This window comes from Anolis carolinensis, chromosome 1, assembly GCF_035594765.1.
Source record: "Anolis carolinensis isolate JA03-04 chromosome 1, rAnoCar3.1.pri, whole genome shotgun sequence".
In the NCBI taxonomy this organism is placed as follows: Eukaryota; Metazoa; Chordata; class Lepidosauria; order Squamata; family Dactyloidae; genus Anolis; species Anolis carolinensis.
The window spans coordinates 77,183,119-77,203,073 of NC_085841.1; the positions used below are offsets into that span (position 1 = coordinate 77,183,119).

Genomic DNA, 19,955 nt, shown 5'->3' on the forward strand with positions numbered 1-19,955 from the left:
TGTAAGTATCACGCTGTTTCCAAGTCTGGTAAAGGAGCGAGGCTAACAATCTCATCAGACGGGTTGATTTGTGTGTCTTATGCTGCTTGCTCTCCACTTTTGACACGGAGCACAGGAACTCCGTGCCGACAGAGGAGAGCAAGCAGCACACAACAACAGAACAATCAGGGGAAGCTGGGTGGGGACACTTCCCCCCTGTGGGATATGTCCCAAGTAAATTGGGCAATGTCGGGCGTGAGGTGACGAGTTCACCACACCCCCTGACAGGACCCCATGGATTCGCCACGATGCATGGTGAATCCATAGCCCTTTGTAATGAGGACCTTAGTCAGGCAGGCAGCAAAAGGGCCAAACTGGATCACTGCTGACAAAAGGAAAGTTTGTCTGCACCTTTATCTGAGGCAGAGTGTGACTCAAGGCTGAGAAAGTGTGACTCACTCAAGATACTCATTTATTAATAACTAGCTTATGTACCCAATGTTGTCAAGGTATGCATTTTTCTAATGCTAATTATTAAAAATTCTCATTGTTAGCATTATAATTTTATGATTGCTAGGTACCACAGGCATTTTTCAGGGTTTCTTAATGTTCATATTTAGTTAATTAACAAGGTAATTTTCCCATTAATGTGATTTCATAATAAATGTAATCTTGCATAAGCATTGTAATAAATTGAACTTTCCCTTTTATAATCTAATTTATTTGCACAATAGTTTATTCATTAATTATAGCTTTACCTGGAAAGTGAGATGCTAAAAATCTATCTGTGGCCAAAAGAGGTTTTACCAATTTTAATTTAAGCCCCTTACTACTGACAAGTTGTACAGGCCTGTTCTAGTGCAATGCTAACCAAAGTAATGGTTTCTGGATCAGTGCTGATATCCAAGCCAATGGCTTTCCAGACCCAAATGGTAACAAATGTGATGCCAGTCCTTAAGGAAAAACAAAACTGTCAGTCTTCCACCTCAGTCTGATAAACAATGCTCTGGTGAACACCTATACTGAAAGAAGCAATGTGGATAAATTCCTAGCATGATATTCTGTGAACCCTAATGAGATTGTTTATGTTTTGATTAATTAGAAGCAGTTGTGATAAATCTGAAACACGCTACTTCCAGGAAGGGGGATTTGATGAAATTCCAGACTATAACAGCAATAATTATACATAATATGATAAATAATATATATTCTACGGAGGCCTTTTAAAAACTCTGTTAAACATTAATACAACCAACACCTTTAATACGGTACTGAAACTCATTTTGCTACCAATGGAGAAACTAGGTGTAACTTCTTCATATGTGACAATTTGTTTCACAGAAACATCTAATGTAGGCAAATGCCATTTAAAAAGCAGATGGAAGATCTTATCTATGCAGGAATAAACATATTCAACATAAATCTATTGACTTGAGATGTAAAAAACTCTCATCACCTCCCATCACATTTCTATATATAATGAGAATACAATTCCCCACTATGCAGAGAAAGGGCAACAAATCATATTTCTCTATAAATGGACAACACATATCCAAAAATCCATATGGTATCAATTCACTTATGGATTTTTAGAATTGAAGCTCTTCTTAGAACAGTATGCAAATTTGTTAACTGTTCCATTAAAAAGGGAGTTTTTAAAGGATGTTTCTTACTTTCATAGTCACAAAGGTAATGTGTTAGCTCAAGACAACAAAAATCAACACTACTGAAAAAAGTGTTTTACATTTACATGTAATACTTTTGGAAGGGAAAACATTTGACACATATCAATGTGAAGTTAAGTATCTCCCAACAGTTTAACACCTCTGAAAACCAAAACATTAATATTAAATATAGAGATCAAATGTCCCAATTGTTAACAAGAGCACTCAGTCTAACCCAAATATGACAGGTTCTTGATTAGAATGATGTAAGTATCCATCTAGCTACCGTGTTTCCCCGAAAATAAGACAGTGTCTTATATTATTTTTTACTCCCAAAGATGTGCTAGGTCTTATTTTCAGGGGATGTCTTATTTTTCCATTAAGAAGAATTCATATTCAAATGAACATTGATTCTATGCTGTACAGTAGTTGTCATCACAAACCAATATAACTAAACCAGACAAACTGTGACTCCTGTCAAGAATTTCTTGTTACTACCATTATTTCCATATACAACTGGTATGTAAGCCGCCCTGAGTCCCTCTGGGGAGATGGAGGTGGGGTATAAAAATAAAATAATAATAATATACATTTACCAATCCTGCATGCTATGGTGTTTTGTTTGGCAGGCGCCGGGCATGCTTCCAAACAAAAACTTTGCTAGGTCTTACTTTTGGGGGAGGCCTTATATTTAGCAATTCAGCAAAACTTCTACTAGGTCTTATTTTTTGGGGATGTCTTATTTTCAGGGAAACAGGGTATATAAATAAAAATGTAATGTCCATTTGTGGGGACCTCATATATTCCAAACTACTTCATCAATTCCTACAAAATCTGGACACAACATAGCATTCGAACCGACAAGTATTTTAAGGTATTCAAATACCTACTATCATAAACCTGTCACACCTTAGAATTAGCCAATCAATCTCCTTCTCCCTTAGCAACCGACATAGCGGAGGGCTCCTCCCCTTAGCAATAGTGCTAGCAATGACCAAGCAGTCTCCTCTTTTTAGCAATTGGCGTGGGAGGTTTTATTTTTATTCTATTTTTTATCCGTGTCAGGAGCGACTTGAGAAACTGCAAGTTGCTTCTAATGTGAGAAAATTGGCCATCTGCAAGGATGTTGCCCAGGGGACACCCGGATGTTTACCCTCCTGTGGAGGGAGGGAGAAATAACTCTTTTCTACTTGAGCCAAGGGTGAATGTTACAATTGGCCGGCTTGATTACCATTGAATAGCCTTGCAGCTTCAAAGCCTGGCTTCTTCCTGCCTGGGGGAATCCTTTGTTGGGAGGTGTTAGCTGGCCCCGATTGTTTCATGCCTGGAATTCCTCTGTTTTCTGAGTGGTGTTCTTTATTAACTGTCCTGATTTTACAGTTTTTTCATACTGGTAGACAGATTTTCAATAACAGAGAGGAGGCACTGAGATCGCTCCCTGGGAGGGGCCTATGGCCTCTCCCAGTAGGACAATAACAGGGGGGTGGCCAACGAGGAAGCCACTCCCCCTGTCATTCTCCCCAAGGGGAGGACAGAGAAAGAGATCTATATCCATCTATCTATGTTTACACTCAGAGGCAATTTTTACAATTCTATGGTTTACATCAGGGTATGGATTACTTATCACATAGACAGTAATATGTTCCGTGTTCCAGAGATACCAAACCAGACAATCTCCATATCTGCACAGACAATGGAACCACCAAAAATATGTCTACCCACAGGCAATGTGAAATCATATATATCTGAAACCTACTTTATCCTTTCTCTCCCACTGAACCAGACTGGGCTACCGCAATGTGTGGCCGGGTACAGCTAGTTACCAATAAAAAATGATCTGCATACCCTGAAAAGCATTCTCTCTAAGGCTTCATTTCTTGGAGGGCTTCAGTCTGGAGGGTGTTACCAGGATTAAACACTAAGCAATTATCCTCAGTAACAGCCCTCTGTATCTTTCCTAATGTTACTCACATCTCCAGCTGGTGGGAGTTGACTTTTCTGCTGCATACGATCCATTGGTAATAAATACTTACACAATGTATACTCGAACAATAATTTTTAAGACTGTGCTATACATTAAGGCCCACAGTGAAATCAGTTTAAATGCTTTATCAAACCATCACTTAAGAAAGATAGAACAAAAACACAGCAATTATGTTTACAGATGTAGGACATGGGCACTGCCACTTAAAAAGGAAAGCAGAATCATTTCGCTAAGTTTTAGTAAAACTGATTACAACTAAGTCAACTAGTAAAAATAGTTCTAACCTTACCTAAAGTCAAAGTTCTGACTGGAAGTCAGCTGCTAAAATTTTCATGGAAATCCAAAATCTTGTCAGTGTACTCATAATAAACTCTGCAAAGGTTACCCAAAGAAGAAAAAAAGGTTTTAAAAATTCAATAAAATCCAACTGAAATTAAACATAATCAGCAAATCTAAAATTTACCTGGTAGCTGATAAGCAGGAGGGTAGAAAATTAAACAGAGTGGCTTATAAGAAATCATGAGTTGCTAATACCTTGAACTAGAGCAGGCCACACTGCAAAATATTGTCACAAGTTTCACTTGTTATTCATATGATTTAAGTAACATTCTGAGTTATCAATTAAAAATAACTGATTTTTTTAATGTCAGTATTGTCTAAGGCTTAGAGCTAGAACAGTTATTACTCCTGTTCAGAAAACATTTCACTAGCTTCAGAAAGAGGGAAAATTAGTCAGCGCACATGATATTCTTAGACCAAGCACAGAATTTGCATATTAAAACCAATATGAGTTAAAGACCATACAAAGGTGTTTTGGTTTGTAAGGTTTTTTTAAGATATGCAATTGTGTCTGCAGACTGCAGTATGCACTGTTTTCTTTTAAAAACACAGCCTCCTACGAAAAAACAAGCTTCAAAATATTTGTGTCCAAGTTGTCTTGAAGGCACATTTACACAATACAGAAAAAGAAAACTTGAATTCCCCAGCTAATAATAATAATAATAATAATTTTATTTTTATACCCTGCCCCATCTCCCCGAGGAGACTTGGGGTGGCTTACATGGGGCCAAGCCCAGGAAGTAAACAATATGAAACTCAACAGTAAAAACAAATCATAAACAGATAAAATCACATATACCAATACACAATAAACATACTTTGATAAAATCCTGAGATGGCTCCTAAAAGGGGAAGTGGGCCATACAAGTGCGAATAGTTTTGTATGATGCAATTAGGAGAGAGGTAGGTACCAGGGCCTATTGTCCCATTAAAGTGCTGGAGAAGGCATACACCTAAAAACTATGTATGGCTAAGGAGTAAAAATACTATAAAAGTAGGATAAACAACAGGGCAATCCCAAACTAAGGAGATCAATCGCCACAAGCCTGTTGGAAGAGCCAAGTTTTCAGGCTCTTCCGAAAAATAAGGAGGGTAGGGGCCTGCCTAATCTCCCTGGGGAGAGAGTTCCAGAGCCGGGGGGGGGGGCACTATGGAGAAGGCCCTCTCGGAAAATAAATGGCAGCCAATGGAGCTCTTTAAACAGGGGGGTGGGCCGCGCCCTGTAATTTGCTCCAGTTACTAGCCTGGCTGCCGAGCGCTGGACTAGTTGTAGTTTCCAGGCCGTTTTCAAGGGCAGCCCCACGTAGAGTGCATTACAATAATCCAGTCTAGAGGTAACTAAGGCATGGACTACCATGGCCAGATCTGACTTCTCGAGGTACGGTTGCAGCTGGCACACAAGTTTTAATAAGAGTACTACTGCTTTACCCAGCTATCAATAAGAGTACTACTGCTTTACCCATCCTGCATTAAATTCAAGCTAAGTGACATCTAATTATGAATCAATAAAATTACTTTAAGAAGTTTACTGACCAGATTTTCAACAACTGCTGAACTCCACCTAAAATGCTCTTCATCTAGCTGTTAACTTTTACCAGTATGTTAGAAGCAAACCAGCTGTTCTAACAAGTAGAATTAGCTTTAAGCTAACTAAAATTAACTCAAACAAGGAAAATTCTACCATCCAAAAATATAAGATGTACATACACATACACACACACACATATATATATAGGCCAAGCCTTTTACCCATAAGTACTATCACCAAATTTGATATATTACATAGTGAAGCAATAAAATAGTAGATACAGTAAGCAATGGCCCTTCCCCAAATATAACATATTCTCACTTCTTTGTTTTCTGATTTAACACAGTGATGGGCACTATCCAATAATGCTGCTTATAAATATTTTTTAAAAGCCATTCCATGATTACTTATGTAGAAGACAGCCACATAAGTGATATCTGAGTCGCCACGGGCAGGACTGAATTGTTACAATGGCCAGTTAAACCAACTTTAAGAAAATATTTTCAGCTGCAACCTTCTTCATATAGATATGAATATGCATACGCACACATGAAAAAATGACATGCTCTGCTCAGGACTAATGTCTTCCTGATAATTCTGCCTTAGCGGCTTTCAGCATTATGATTATGGTAACTTCAGATGACACAGCTAGGACACTATTTCAATGTGATTAGTGTGGGTAAAGGTAGTTCCAAAATGGCAGTTGAGAAGGAAGACAGCAATGAAGATCATAATCTACACTGTGGGAGGTCTGCTTTGGCCCCTCTGTGTCAAAGCACTGGGAGAGAGGTCAGTAAGAGGTGGACTATCAAAGCTCTATATCCCATTTTATTGGGGAGATCACTGATAAGCTCTTAACCAGATTTGAGAACTGCAATGTACAAGACTCAGGAAAGAAGAAACTACTGATCAACAGGGAAATTACTCCCAGAGTTAACATCTTTGACAGTACTACAACCTTTTCTTGATAAATCAAGTTAACAATCTGGGAGTGCTTTGCTCCTGGATGCTGATGTAGCATTTTTGACAGGAGTATTTATGCTTAGCTTAAAAGAGGACTGATCTGGTCACTGTCATATGTACTGTCTTGCTCAAATGGGATAGACTATTGGAACATATGCTATAAGGGTCAGCTCTTGAACAGGGCTTAGAATCTTCACAATGGAGAGGAATGCACTAGTAAAAAAAATGAGACAAGTATCAAGAACCCATGTGACGATTTACTACCTCAACTACTTTGAAGGAATATGTCAGTTATTCTACTTAAAACATAAAAAATGGGTTAGAGTCAGTATCACATTCTTCCTAATGCTCTTTTACAGCTGCTCAGATTTTCTAACAAGGCGGTGTTCAGCATCTCACTGCTGAGTAAAATACAGCTTTGTGGATCCTCAAAATAAGGCCTTGTTCGGTGTGATGTCCAAGTTCTAGCAGTCCCTGTGTTTAAAAAAAATTACCACAATGACTTTCCAAAAGCTGATAAATACAATTCTATTTTGTAAATAGTTTAGGCTATGACTACTTCTCATACTTGGATAGTGGCAACCACCTATTTGGGTGTTTGAATATTTTATTTTGTACTGCGTCTAATTATCTATCCTTGTTTTAAGTGAAGCATTAACCACCTTGGACATTCCTTAAATGGAATGGAAACTGTGAATATAAACATTTTAATACAGAAGAAACCCAACTGTCTAAATCAGTAATTCCCCAAACTCTGCTCCTGCAAGTGTTTTGGACTCTATGACCATTGAACAAAGTGGTTTCTGGGAGTTGAGGTTCAAAACATCTGAAGGAACAGAATCGGCGAATTATTATTGGCATAAACACATCTATTTTAGACATTTTGAGGGATTAAGGAGGTTACATGTTGCATAAAGGGAAGCAAAACACAGGTTTCCATGCAAAACTCCAAGCAAAAAGAGAAGCATACTTGTTACCATAAGGCCTCCCCAAAACCTGCCAATTAGGCCCCAGTTTCACATCCAAGAGGTTGGAGTTCTGGACCGCTGTTCGAACTCTGAGGCCCCTCTTCCACACAGCTGTATAAAATCCCACTTTATCTGCTTTGAACTGGATTATATAGCAGTGTGGACTCAGATAACCCAGTTAAAAGCTGATATTGTGGATTATCTGCCTTGATGTTCTGGGTTATATGGCTGTGTAGAAGGGCCCTGACTCATCCACAGAGAGGTCTACACTGCTGAATTAATACAGTTAATGCTTTAATAGGGGCACACGATGCCCCTATTAAAGCAGCTCCACTGGCTGCTGATAAGTTTCCGGTCCTAATTCAAGGTGCAGGTTTTGAACTATAAGCCATAAACAGTTTGGGCCCTGCCTATCTTTAGGACCTCCTCTCCCCCTATAAACTGGTGCAGCTCTAAGATCTGCCAAGAAGCTCTCGCTTCCATCACCGTCACAAGCACGGTTGGTGATGACAAGGGAGAGGGCCTTCTCGATGGTGGCCCTCCATCTCTAAAACACCCTCCCCAGGGAAATTTGGCAAGCCCTCACATTGTCCTTCTTTAGTAGGGACCTGAAAACCTGGATGTTCCAGCAAATTCTTGAGAATGACTAGTCCCTAGGCCCAGTCCCTTGGTAACCAGATAGTACTCTATTCTGCCCTTCATCCACTTCCCCAGCCCTTTGATACGCTGTTCCACTATCCCTTGCCCTGGTTCATTTTGTAATCTTGGCCATTGGTTTGCTGAACCTCTACTGATGGAGCCACTATGACATAGGCTTTTAATATTACTTTTATTTTAGTATGTTTTAACACGATTTTGGCTTTTTATGATGCTTTCAGTTTTGTTTATTTTATTTGTTAAATTAAATTAGTTTGTGTTATATTGTTGAAAGTGTGTTTATAATATATATATATATATATATATATATATATTGTCTGCATGGTTTTCCTTCTGGAAATTGAATGTTTGCTTATGTGTTGGAAACCGCCCTGAGTCCCTTCAGAGAAATAGGGTGGAATACAAATAACGTTTATTATTATTACAGTTTGGAACACTTTAACTGCTCAAGTGCTGTGGAACCATGCGAGTTAAGGTCTGGTGAGACACCAGCACTCTTTGGCAGGGAAGCTGAAAGACCTTGTAAACCTACAGCTCCCATGATTCTACAGCCTTGGCAGTCAAAGGGCTGGTGTCAAACCGCGTCAATTCTACAAAGTAGACGCACCTGAAGTGACTAGGCGTCCCAGCACCTTAAGCCTCAGCTCAGGCTCTCTTTTTGGTTGGAAACAACCGCGATCACAAGGCAGCGAGGACACAGCGGAGGGTCTGTCCCGCCTCTTATCTGCCTCTCAGGGGCAGCGGGCCGGAGCGGGCCCAATCCCGGGGGAGGGTCCCATCTCCCTCAGGCCTCTGTCCGGGCGCCTTGCGAGGGGAAAGTAGCAGCCGCGAGGCACGGAGGGGAGAGCCTTACCCTGCTCTTGCTCCGCCGGCTCCTTCTTCGACCGGCAAGGCGGGCACCTCGAGCCACCGCAGGGCCGCCGCCACTGCTGCCACTGCCACCTCCGGGAGGGGGTTCCGTGCTGGCGCTGAAGCGGGGAAGGCCGGGCTCGGGCGGGCGGCGGAGTGCCTCCAAGGCGCCGCTCCCGACCTCCTTTGGAACCGTTCCGGCTTCCCAGTCGCTCCCGTCCCTCCTCCTCCTCCTCTCTCTCCCTCTCTCTCTCAATCTCGCTCGCCTTAGCCAGCCGAGTCCAAATCAAAATAGTGTCACACAATATGGCGGCCACGCCAGTTGGCAAGTCTCGCGAGATCTTGCCCCAAGTGCTAACGGGACAGGGATGGACGGAGGGAGGCAGGGGAGGGGCGGGGAAAAGAAACGCGGAAAAAAAAGAAGGGAAGGGCGGGGGGAAGAGCTCTTCCTCGGTTGCCTGGGCGACGGCTGGCCATGCTCAACGGCCGGGCCTCCCTTGCCACCCACTTTCAGCATGTGGATGAACTGCATTGACCTGGTTTATAGGGCAGTGTAGATTGATATAATCCAGCTCAATGCAGTCCATCCACATTCTGAAACTGGATTCTAGGGCAGTGTAAATCCAGCCTGAGATTTAAAAGGTCATAGCATAAACTTTCCTAGGTTTCAATGTTTATAAGCATTATTGGATTGCAGAATGGAACATACAATAATCCTGTGATCCCGGCCATGAAAGCCTCCAACAACACATTATTGGAATTAATGCTGCCATATAATCCAGATTATCAAAAGAAATAATCCACATCGGCTTTGAAATAGATCATGAGTCTACACTGCCATATAATCCAGATTATCAAAGCAAATAATCTGGATTGTATATGGCAGCGTAGAAGGGGCCTGAGTCTACTCAGCATACAATCTGATTCAAAGCAGATAATCACCCAGCACCATCCAAGACAGCCAAAGAACATCAGCAACAGGGAGTTTGGAGGAAAGGGCAGTGTTTGTCTGCTACAGGCTGCCTTTGACCTCAGCTCCTTGCAGACTCAGGCCCTGACTGCCTGGCTGAAGCAAGGCCCAGCAGAAACACCTGCTGCCTCCAGAGGCTGGGACATAAAAGGAGGATACTGGCACGGGCTCAGTCACCCAGCACCATCCAAGACAGCCAAAGAAGACCTTAAGATCATGATGGGAGGGAGAGGGAGGGGGCGGGCGCGGGCGGCGGCTAGTAGGGTGTATCTAGATGCTGTTTTAAGTTTTAATATATCAATGGTTTTAAATTGTGTTTATATGTTTATTGTTTCTATTATTTTATGTTTTTTTATTTTCTTTGTATAATGAGGCATTGAATTTTTGCCTAAATGTATATTGTATGCCGCTCTGAGTCCCCTACGGGGTGAGAAGAGCGGGATAGAAATGAAGTTAATAATAATAATAATAATAATAATAATAATAATAATAATAATAATATATGGCAGTGTTTAATGTGGCACCAGCACTCTTTGGCCGAGAAGGCTAAATACCTTGTAAAATTGCAACTTCCATGATTCCACAGCATTGATCCACAACAGTTAAAATGGTGTCAAACTGCATTAATTCTACAGTGTAGATGCACCCTCAGTCTCCCAAGGTGTTACAGGTTGAGAATCCCTTATTATCTGGAATTTCAAAACACTCCAAAATGTGAAAATTGTCAATTAAAGTGGCTTCTGCAGGCTCGATGTACACAACCTTTGTTTCAAGTACAACATTGTTTCAAATATTGTGTATAAAATTAGCTTTGGACTATCTGTACAGAGTTGTTGTGTTTTTTTTAAAACTTTGTGATTTCAAGTACATTACAACTTGTACCCTCAGTTTGCTTCTGACACAATAAATGAATAAAATAATTAATCTGTACAGAGTGCATATGGAGCATAAATGTGAAGTTGGTTTCCAAAAGGTACCAAATCCTTTAAGTGAAAAATGAGTTATAAATGGCAGTATATTGTATACAGATCAAAACTATCAAAATGTACCAAATCACTTTGGTACTACGCTCAGAATATTGTGCTTTATAGCCAAAGAATTCATATCATCAGTGTGCTTTTTTAGATTCCTGCTAAATTTGTTAATATGAATTTGGTACGTTTTTGAAACAAGCTCCACAAATGAGATTCGTATGTAGAACTGGACCCCATCTCCTAGGTGTCATGTACATACATGGAAATAAAGGTATTCCAAAAATTAAATAAATCAATAATCAAAATTACTTCCAATGCCAAGCATCTTGGGGGGGGGGGGGATACCCAATCTGCTTATAAAGCCCTTCTACACTGCCATATAATCCAGATTATCAATTCAGATAATCCAGATTATCTGCTTTGAACTGGATTATATGAGTCTACATATACTGCCAGATAATCTAGTTCAAAGCAGATAATCTGCATTTTATATGGCAGTGTAGAAGGGGCCTAAGACCCCTTTGCAAACTAATATTCCAGACTAACACAGCACCAGTGTCTTTGTATTATTTCTCTCTCTTTTCCTCTTTTCTGTGTTGTCTCAACTTTTGATCCAGGAGAAATTCTCATTTGTCCTCTGTGTCATTTAAACTTCAAGATACAAAGAGGGTAGAGATGGAAAACAAAACACAATTGGAATGCAAACCATAACGTAATAAACAAAAGCTAAGTATGTTTGCTTTGAATATTATTTTTTATAAAGTAAATGATCATTTGCATTAAATACATACCGTAATTAGGGCTACCAGATTGCAAAATAGCAATTGGGGGCAGTAAAAAATTCCCAACAGTTCAAAAGTGCCTATTAAGAAAAAGGGGTCACACCCAAATACCAAATAAAAGTGCTGCTTTCTGTTAAATTAGCATACATTTCTCAGAAAAATTAAGATACCATCCAAATATATTTGGATGCACTTGATTAAAATACTTACTTTGAGTGTTAGGTGTGGTTGTTTGCTTGTTGGCATGCATCAACAATCCTGAATCTGTTTTAATCCTATAAATATGTTTGGCTATGATTAAAATTTAAAGCCGCCTGAATCTCAGATCTTGCAAAATTTGATTAGACTTATATAATATGTTTCATTGCTCCCTTAGTCAAAAATATGTGATTTGTTGCAATTCATTCAGAACACAGTGATAAGCTTTCTTCCCTTTGGTAAGAGACATCCTTTATAATAAGGAACATCTAGGAAATCTATTCATAGTAGATACAATATCACTTGGGGGTGGGGGATCTATCTTATTCCATACCTTCAAACAAACATTGTACAAGAAATATTGGCAGTGTCAAAAACTCACTATCAGGGTTTTTGGAATGGATTTGTTTCTTCAGTCAGAGGATTTTTTGCAGAATATACAGAAAAGGTCAAATGAGACTAAATAGAATGCTGATACAAAATAGAAAGAAAATCAAATACAGATATAAATAAAGTCATTCATATTTGTTGTAAACAGAATGCAAGTTCTTTGCAGAAGTATTTGCACACTTTGATTTTCTATTTTTCGTTACATTACAACACAGGGCAAAACAAACTTATAAAATACATATTAACATTGAATGTTTTGACTGAGGGCCCTACCACACAGCCATATAACCCAGAATATCAAGGCAGAAAATCCCACAATATTTGCTTTCAATTGAGTTAAATGTGGGGTTTTATTCAGCTGTGTGGAAAGGGCCATAGTCTGGATCTACACTGCCCTATATCCCAGTATTTGGTCCCAGATTATATGTTTTGGAGGCTTTTAAGCAGAGGCTGGATGGCCATCTGTCGGGGGTGCCTTGAATACAATTTCCCGCATCTTGGCAGGGGGTTGGACTGGATGGCCCATGAGGTCTCTTCCAACTCTATTATTCTACGATTCTATGATTCAATGAACTGAATTATATGAGTCTACACTGCCAGATAATCTGGGATAAGAAAATAATATGGGATCAGATCCTAGGCTAAAGGACAGAGTAGATCCAGTCTTAAATAGATTTCATCAGCATTGGTTTCCTGTTGTTTCCAAGTTATGGTGATCCCAAGGGAGTTTTCTGTCACAGGGTTTTACAAGATCTTTAACCTTCTCTGCCTGAGGGTGTTGGTGCCTCACCAAACTACAAATCCCGTGATCCCATAGCATTGAGCCATGGCAGCTAAAAAGGTATCAAAAAGGTATTTTACAGTGTAGATGCCCCTATGTGTTGTAAAAACCCTTTGAATTCACTTACCCCTTAGCAGATATGCAGTTGTAGCCCAAGCCAAAGCTACTCAAAGTGCTAGTCCTTGGATCAGTTATAGCGCCTAAACACTGGCTTCCAGTCCTTGGAAGATTTTCAGGAAAGAGAGAAACAGCTGTAGTCAGGAAAGAGCAAAACAATAAATTGTATTTAGGAAAGAATGAAAGGAACATTTGTAGACAATGGGAACAAATAGGTATTAGTCCCTCACCGCTAGGATAAAATAATAACTGCATCTTCTGCAGTCTGACAAGCATAAACCTAGACTATCTCTAATGTGAGGACTGCTCCACTTCTGGGCTAATCTTATTGCAAGTCACTGAGAAGTCAATCGGAGCCTACGGCACAGGCATTCACTGTATGAGGTATAGCCTATGAATATGTACCAGACTGATGGGATGCACATGACCCCTCAAATAATCTGAATTCCTGGTCCTTGTTAAACTTCTACATTTCCACATTTAGAAAGTGGCTGCAAATAGAGAATAACACAGACAAGATATTTATCTAAACTCAGGAAATAAAGTTGTATTTAATTCTGTCTGGTTTACTCTATTTCCAACTGCAACATTGTCCTCTCTGAAGATTTGGTCTCTTTTCCCCATAGAAGAAAAGCAGTTGAACTGCATGAATTCAAGTACGACCTGTATTCTGTTGAATGTAAATATTACACATTTTTTAAAAGAGAAAAGAATTAAAATTCAATTGGAAAAGGGAACAATAATATGATTATATTAGTATCACTGTTGATTTAAGTAGAATGGAATCTTTGGACCAGGCTTTGTAACAGTTGCTAGATATGACATTTGGATTTAGTCTCAGACTCAACAATATTTGAATTCTACCCTATTGTGTTGTTTCTTTAATAACATAGCTGTAGTTCTTTATATACAAGTACAGTTTAACAGCCCACAACACTAGGGATGAACTATTCTTTCCTGAACTTTAGCATGCAAGGAACAGACAAACAGTGAACATTTTGTTTTTGTTAAATATCACTAAGTCAAGAACAAGAAAGGGTTTGAGCAGGAAAAACAACTATTTCTGAAACTGATAGGTCAGTCTGATAAGCCAAATCTGTAAAATACATCAGTTGCTTTGAACTTTATTGCATCATATTGGGTACATCTTTATAATTTTTCTGAATGGTATTTTAAGGACAGAATCCACTGGTGCTACAGAAGCAAAGACTGAGTTTTATGCAAGGATAGAACAATGCTCTGCCTAATATAAAATACATACATACAGTAATTAGTTTATAATAATGCATTTTTTACATGAAGTTAACGTTGCATGGAATTACACTGTATTTCATAGACAATAATCTTAGCTGTTTTGATATTATTTCTATATCAGATTGCAAGCAAGAGAGGCTGCGTATTCCCTGTGCGAGCAGTAAACAGTATATCTGATTATCTATTTCCAATGTTTTAATTAATTCTAAGTAACAAAGAAATAGAGAAAATGTATATAGTGTGTGTGTGTGCTTATTTAAGTTACCTCCAAAGAAGCTTCAGAGTCTAGAAATAATGACATGTCATTACAGAGAAGGGGGGAAAATCATATAATGTTGTGTAAGTATAAGTCTCAGTTCAACTAATAACACAATATTCAAACAAAGTCCCATGGATTTCAGTAAAGTAAGCTTGATGAAGCCTTATTGTTACAGACTTTGAAGGACTATATTGTTGCATATAAACTTACTAAGTTTGAGATCCTCAGAAGATATCCTTCTCTTCATTCTACCACCCTCACATGCAAATCTGGTGGAAATGTGGGAAGGACCTACTTGGTAGCTGCTCTTAGACTGTGGAGCTTCCCTACCAGGGAGGCCAGACTGGCTCCCTCCTTGGTTCCTACTGCAGTTTTTTTATAGTTATTTTGGCAGGTTTTGGGAAATAAACTGTTGGGAAAGGTTTTTGATAGGATGTTACACTGTTTTTTGGAGTATCCTTTTAATTGATAATTTTAAAATTTCACACAGTTCTGTTGCTATTTAAACTTTTTAATGCTTGCAGCGATGTGTGCTTTATTTGTTTCTCTTTTAAATTTTGTAATCTGTCTTGCAATTAACAATATAAAGAAAACTGAAGTCAGAACTAGCAGGGAGAGGGTTAAAGGAAGAAACATTGGAAAATATCCATTTTCCTGCACAGTAACCAGGGCATTTTCAAGCCTTTTGACACCTTGGCTCACTCTGGCATTTGCCGATATTCTACATACAGTAGAGTCTCACTTATCCAACATAAACGGGCCGGCAGAATGTTGGATAAGCGAATATGGTGGATAATAAGGAGGCATTAAGGAAAAGCCTATTAAACATCAAATTAGGTTATGATTTTACAAATGAAGCACCAAAACATCATGTTAGACAACAAATTTGGCAGAAAAAGTAGTTCAATACGCAGTAATGCTATGTAGTAATTACTGTATTTATGAATTTAGCACCAAAATATCATGATATATTGAAAACATTGACTACAAAAATGGGTTGGATAACCCAGAACGTTGGATAAGCGAGCGTTAGATAAGTGAGACTCTACTGTAATTAAATAACATATCCTGATCCAAACCTTCCAAACCCACCTCAACATCCAGCAGCTGCATCAAGCAAAGGAGATCTGTTCAACTGGCAACTGAGGTACAAGGAAGATAACATTTCCAGTCTGCTCCCACCTGTAAGTGAGGCTGCAATGAGGAAATTGAGAAGGGGTCCTAATTCCTATTGTTATAGACTCACTTGCTGGGATGCTGGTGCTGGGAATATCATCGTCCTTGCACCCTTATAACCAGCTGAACAGACGTTCTTTGCCCAGTGCAATTGCTGGCTTTTAAGTGGGGCTTTGGGGACATTTACAATCATGGTACGATTGTGATTTGATAGTGCTTCTGAATAAGGAACAGTAATGGATTTATGACTGCAACACATAGTGCCATCCACAGCTCTTTAATTCTGTCAAGCCTTAGAAGACTACACTTCTAAATACAACGGCTTGTCTTTGCCATTCTCAGATCTCATCCAGCAGCCGCCAAGGAGATAGAAGGAAATGAAGTAGGGTCGCTGTGGAGAGTCCAGGTCATTTTAACTTCTTTTCTCTCTGCAATGTATAAAGCAACTATATATTTATTAGCTGACCAAATGCTCAAAATTCTCTTTAGTTGATTTTTATTCTGTTTTATTTTGCTGTATCGTCATCACAGCTAACCCTGAATATATTTTCTCTCTGAACAGGTTCCATCCCAGCTTGTCCTTATTTTCAGCTGTAAGAATTTATGGTAGAACTTTTTTGTTTCCTTCTTTCATCTCCACCCTATCCTTTTCCCCCTTTGGTTGTGTCTTTTGAATAGTAATTCTGAGGACATAGGCTTTCTTGTTTTATTCAGCAATTCTAAGTGTGTCAGGATGACCTTTCAGATGAAGGACGGGGTAAAAACTTTTTAAAGAATGGAAGGTTCATGGTTCGCAGCCTGGGAGTTCTCCTGGATTCATCACTGAGCCTGGAACCTCAGGTTTCGGCGATGGCCAGGGGAGCTTTTGTACAACTAAAATGTGTGCACCAGCTGCACACATACCTTGAGAAGCCTGACTTGGCCACGGTTGTCAATGCTGTTGTTACATCTCGATTAGATGAAGCCCCTGGTGGCACAATGGGTTAAACCCTTGTGCCAGAGGACAGGACTATTGGCAGTTCGAATCCGGGGAGTGGGGTGAGCTCCCATCTGTCAGCTCCAGTTTCCCATGCAGGGACATGAGAGAAGCCTCTCACAGGATGGTATAACATCTGGGCGTCCCCTGGACAACGTCCTTGCAGACAGCCAATTTTCTCACACTAGAACCAATTGGTTCAATGTTTACAAAGCTCAGTTGGTGCTAGACTTTTGATACTTTTGATATGTTTGATATGTTTTAATCATTTGAAAGACTATTTTAATTGATATGTATATGTTTTTTACAGTTTTATAATACTGTGTTTTACTGATATTGTTATTGTCCGAATCTGGCATTGAATTATTCCCATAGTTTGTAAGCCACCGTGAGTCCCCCTTGGGGGTGAGAAGGGTGGGGTATAAATACAGTAAATAAATAAATAAACCAACCTGCCACCACAGTGGGTTCAGCAGGGTGTGTAAGGCCACTTCTGGGGCCAATCTGGATCATTTCTCCCCCAGACTGGACATGGATTTATCAGTCAGTGTAGGCTCACCCCTAGAGAAAGGCAATCAAATTGCTTGGCTTTAGTCATATATTGACTTACCACTGAAAAACTGGTCTAATCTAGTTGGGAGTAGCCCACCGTATTTTAGCCACTGTATGTCTCCAAGAGAGGTTTCTCTGACAGGCAGGCTGCATATGAAATTTCAAAACAAACATGCAGCCAGATTGTTGAGATGTGAGTTCAACATTTTTGATTGTTCAGCAAATGTTCAGCAAAAGTGGGAAGGTCTTGCAAAAACTGTCTGCTCTTTTGAAGCACTATAAAAAGGCCTGCCCATGATAACAGCATGGTTTTTGTGAATGGTTATTGCTATTTTCTTACCAATGTGTAGCTATTTCCTGATCAGAAGCACATCTAATACTAAGACGTGATTAAAGTCCTATAAGGTTTTGGAAAGCAGACTTGTTGAGAAAAAGGATGGATGAGACACAAAATGCTGGGACTTGTTTTTCAAATGTACAGCATATTAGGAGTATTTTTCTATTATAAGTTATTTTACCAACAAAAGTATTAAATATTTTAAGCAGAATAGTACAAATAAAACAAGACATTAACTCACTGGCACAGAACGGCATTTATAGCTGAATGTCTAGAAAGACTGATGGAAGAATTTAATTTTGGAATCTATCAAGTTACACATTATTTTTAGACTCTAATACTGTGTGTTTTGACCCAAATGAAGTAAAAAAAAATCTTTGAACTTGGATGTACTGCACTGTGCAAAGTGCCTTTACGACTAGACACTATAAATTAAGATTGGCACAATATTTCAGGGAGAAGAGACTGCTAGTGTGGAAGATAATTTTCTATTTTCTGAGATTAGTGCAATGCTATAAATGAAACAAATCCTTTAAAACAGAAACAAAATGGCTAGGCATGTAAGGATTCTTGATCATTAAAATACATTTACTACATTTCACCCAAAACAAGGATAATGTGGAATATAATTATAAAATATAAGTCTGCCATGCCTATGCATTGTGCAAATAATTAATGACCATACTGGCTGGAAAACAATGAGACTTGTAATCCAAAATAAAATGTTTCCAAGACCTTATTGTTATTTCCCCCCTTGGTTTATTTGCATGTAATCTTTTGAATCATGGCACCTTAGGCTTATATGATGTTCTTGTTGAAAATGATGCAAATAAGTTCTGAAAAGATCAAAACGAAAAGAAGAGAAAACAATGCAGACATGATTTTGAAAACCTTCTGCTCTTCATTATAGATAATATTCACATACACACAACGCAATTATAGTACTTGAATTCCAGTTTAAGTGCCAAGGAAACATTATATGGAATCCTCGAAGGATATTTAGAATTTTCAGCCTGAGAACACTAATCCATCACCAAACTACAAATCCCAGGAAGTTGCCATGGCAGCTAAATATGAATCATAGCACGATAACTTCATAGTGTAAAAGGGTTCTTAGATATAGTGCACACATTGTATATGGGTTACTGTCATCATCATCATCATCATCATCATCATCATCGACACAAAGACATAGTATGACACAGCAAACAAGATCTATATGCTGGATTTCGTATCACAAAATCACAAGTCGTATCACAAAATCACAAGTCCCAAGTGTCTAGGACTGTGTGATGTATTTTCGGATGATGCGTGCAGATCCCAGTAAGATAGCCTTTTGCAGCTGACAGATAGTAATTTTGTCAATGTTTATTGTTTCCAAATGCTGGCTGAGATCTTTTGGCACGGCACCCAGTGTGCCGATCACTACAGGGACCACCTGCACTGGTTTATGCCAGAACCTTTGCAGTTTGATCTTGAGGTCCTGATAACGGCTGAGTTTTTCCTGTTGTTTTTCATCAATCTGACTGTCACCTGGTATGGAGACATCAATTATTATTATTTATCTCATGTTTTCCTCTCTTAAAAGAGACTCAAAGCAACTAACTGTGCTAAACAACACAATGTACCATTTAAAACCTACAACATATAAACACTAAAATTGAATTAAACATGGACGTATTAAAAATAAATAGTTAAAACTATTAAAAACTATTGAAATGTGTAAAACACTACGCAGCACCTTCTAGCTCAGTCTTAAAAACTTTCCACTCTAAAAGACTGCCTGAAAAGAAAGGTTTTATACTATTGCCAGAAGGACAGCAGAGAGGGGAGCATTCTGGCTTCTGAGGGAAAGAATTCCAGAATTGAGGAGCAGCCGCTGAGAAGGCCTTCTCTCGCATCCTCACTACGATAGTGGTGGGACCAAGAGAAGGGCAGCTCTAGAGGATCCTGGTGCCCGTGCAGGTTTTTACAGTCAAGCCGAGTAAAAGAAGGTACCTGTGAAGAGGTCCTTGAAGAAAAATCACTGCAGCAACATTAGAAGAGTATTAGATTGAGGAAAGTCATAGACTCATACAATTGGACGGAGCCTTGTGGGCCACTGAGTCCAACCCCTTGCTCAGTGCAGGATTTCCAGCTAGAGCATCCCCAGCAGATAGCAAGTTCTTTTTGAAAACATACAGAGAAGAAGACCTACCATCCCTCTATGCATTTGGGTCCAATTGCCCAAATGTTCTTATTGCCAAGAAGTTTTTTTC

The 19,955-nt window shown here is 39.2% G+C and overlaps 1 protein-coding gene across 3 annotated transcripts in view; it reads right to left on the reverse strand.

The window, feature by feature from the left end:
• The window catches only part of tab2 (TGF-beta activated kinase 1 (MAP3K7) binding protein 2), a 58,037-nt gene extending 48,782 nt beyond the window's left edge, over positions 1-9,255 (reverse strand). For 2 of the 3 annotated variants that reach the window (XM_062977480.1, XM_062977469.1), the window contains exon 1: positions 8,936-9,255. The gene's annotated coding sequence lies outside the window, so the exon portion shown is untranslated. Of the gene's footprint in view, positions 1-3,916; positions 4,000-8,935 lie in introns of all 3 variants that reach the window. The other variant, XM_062977474.1, reaches the window with a different exon arrangement.
• Positions 9,256-19,955: the final 10,700 nt, after the last annotated feature.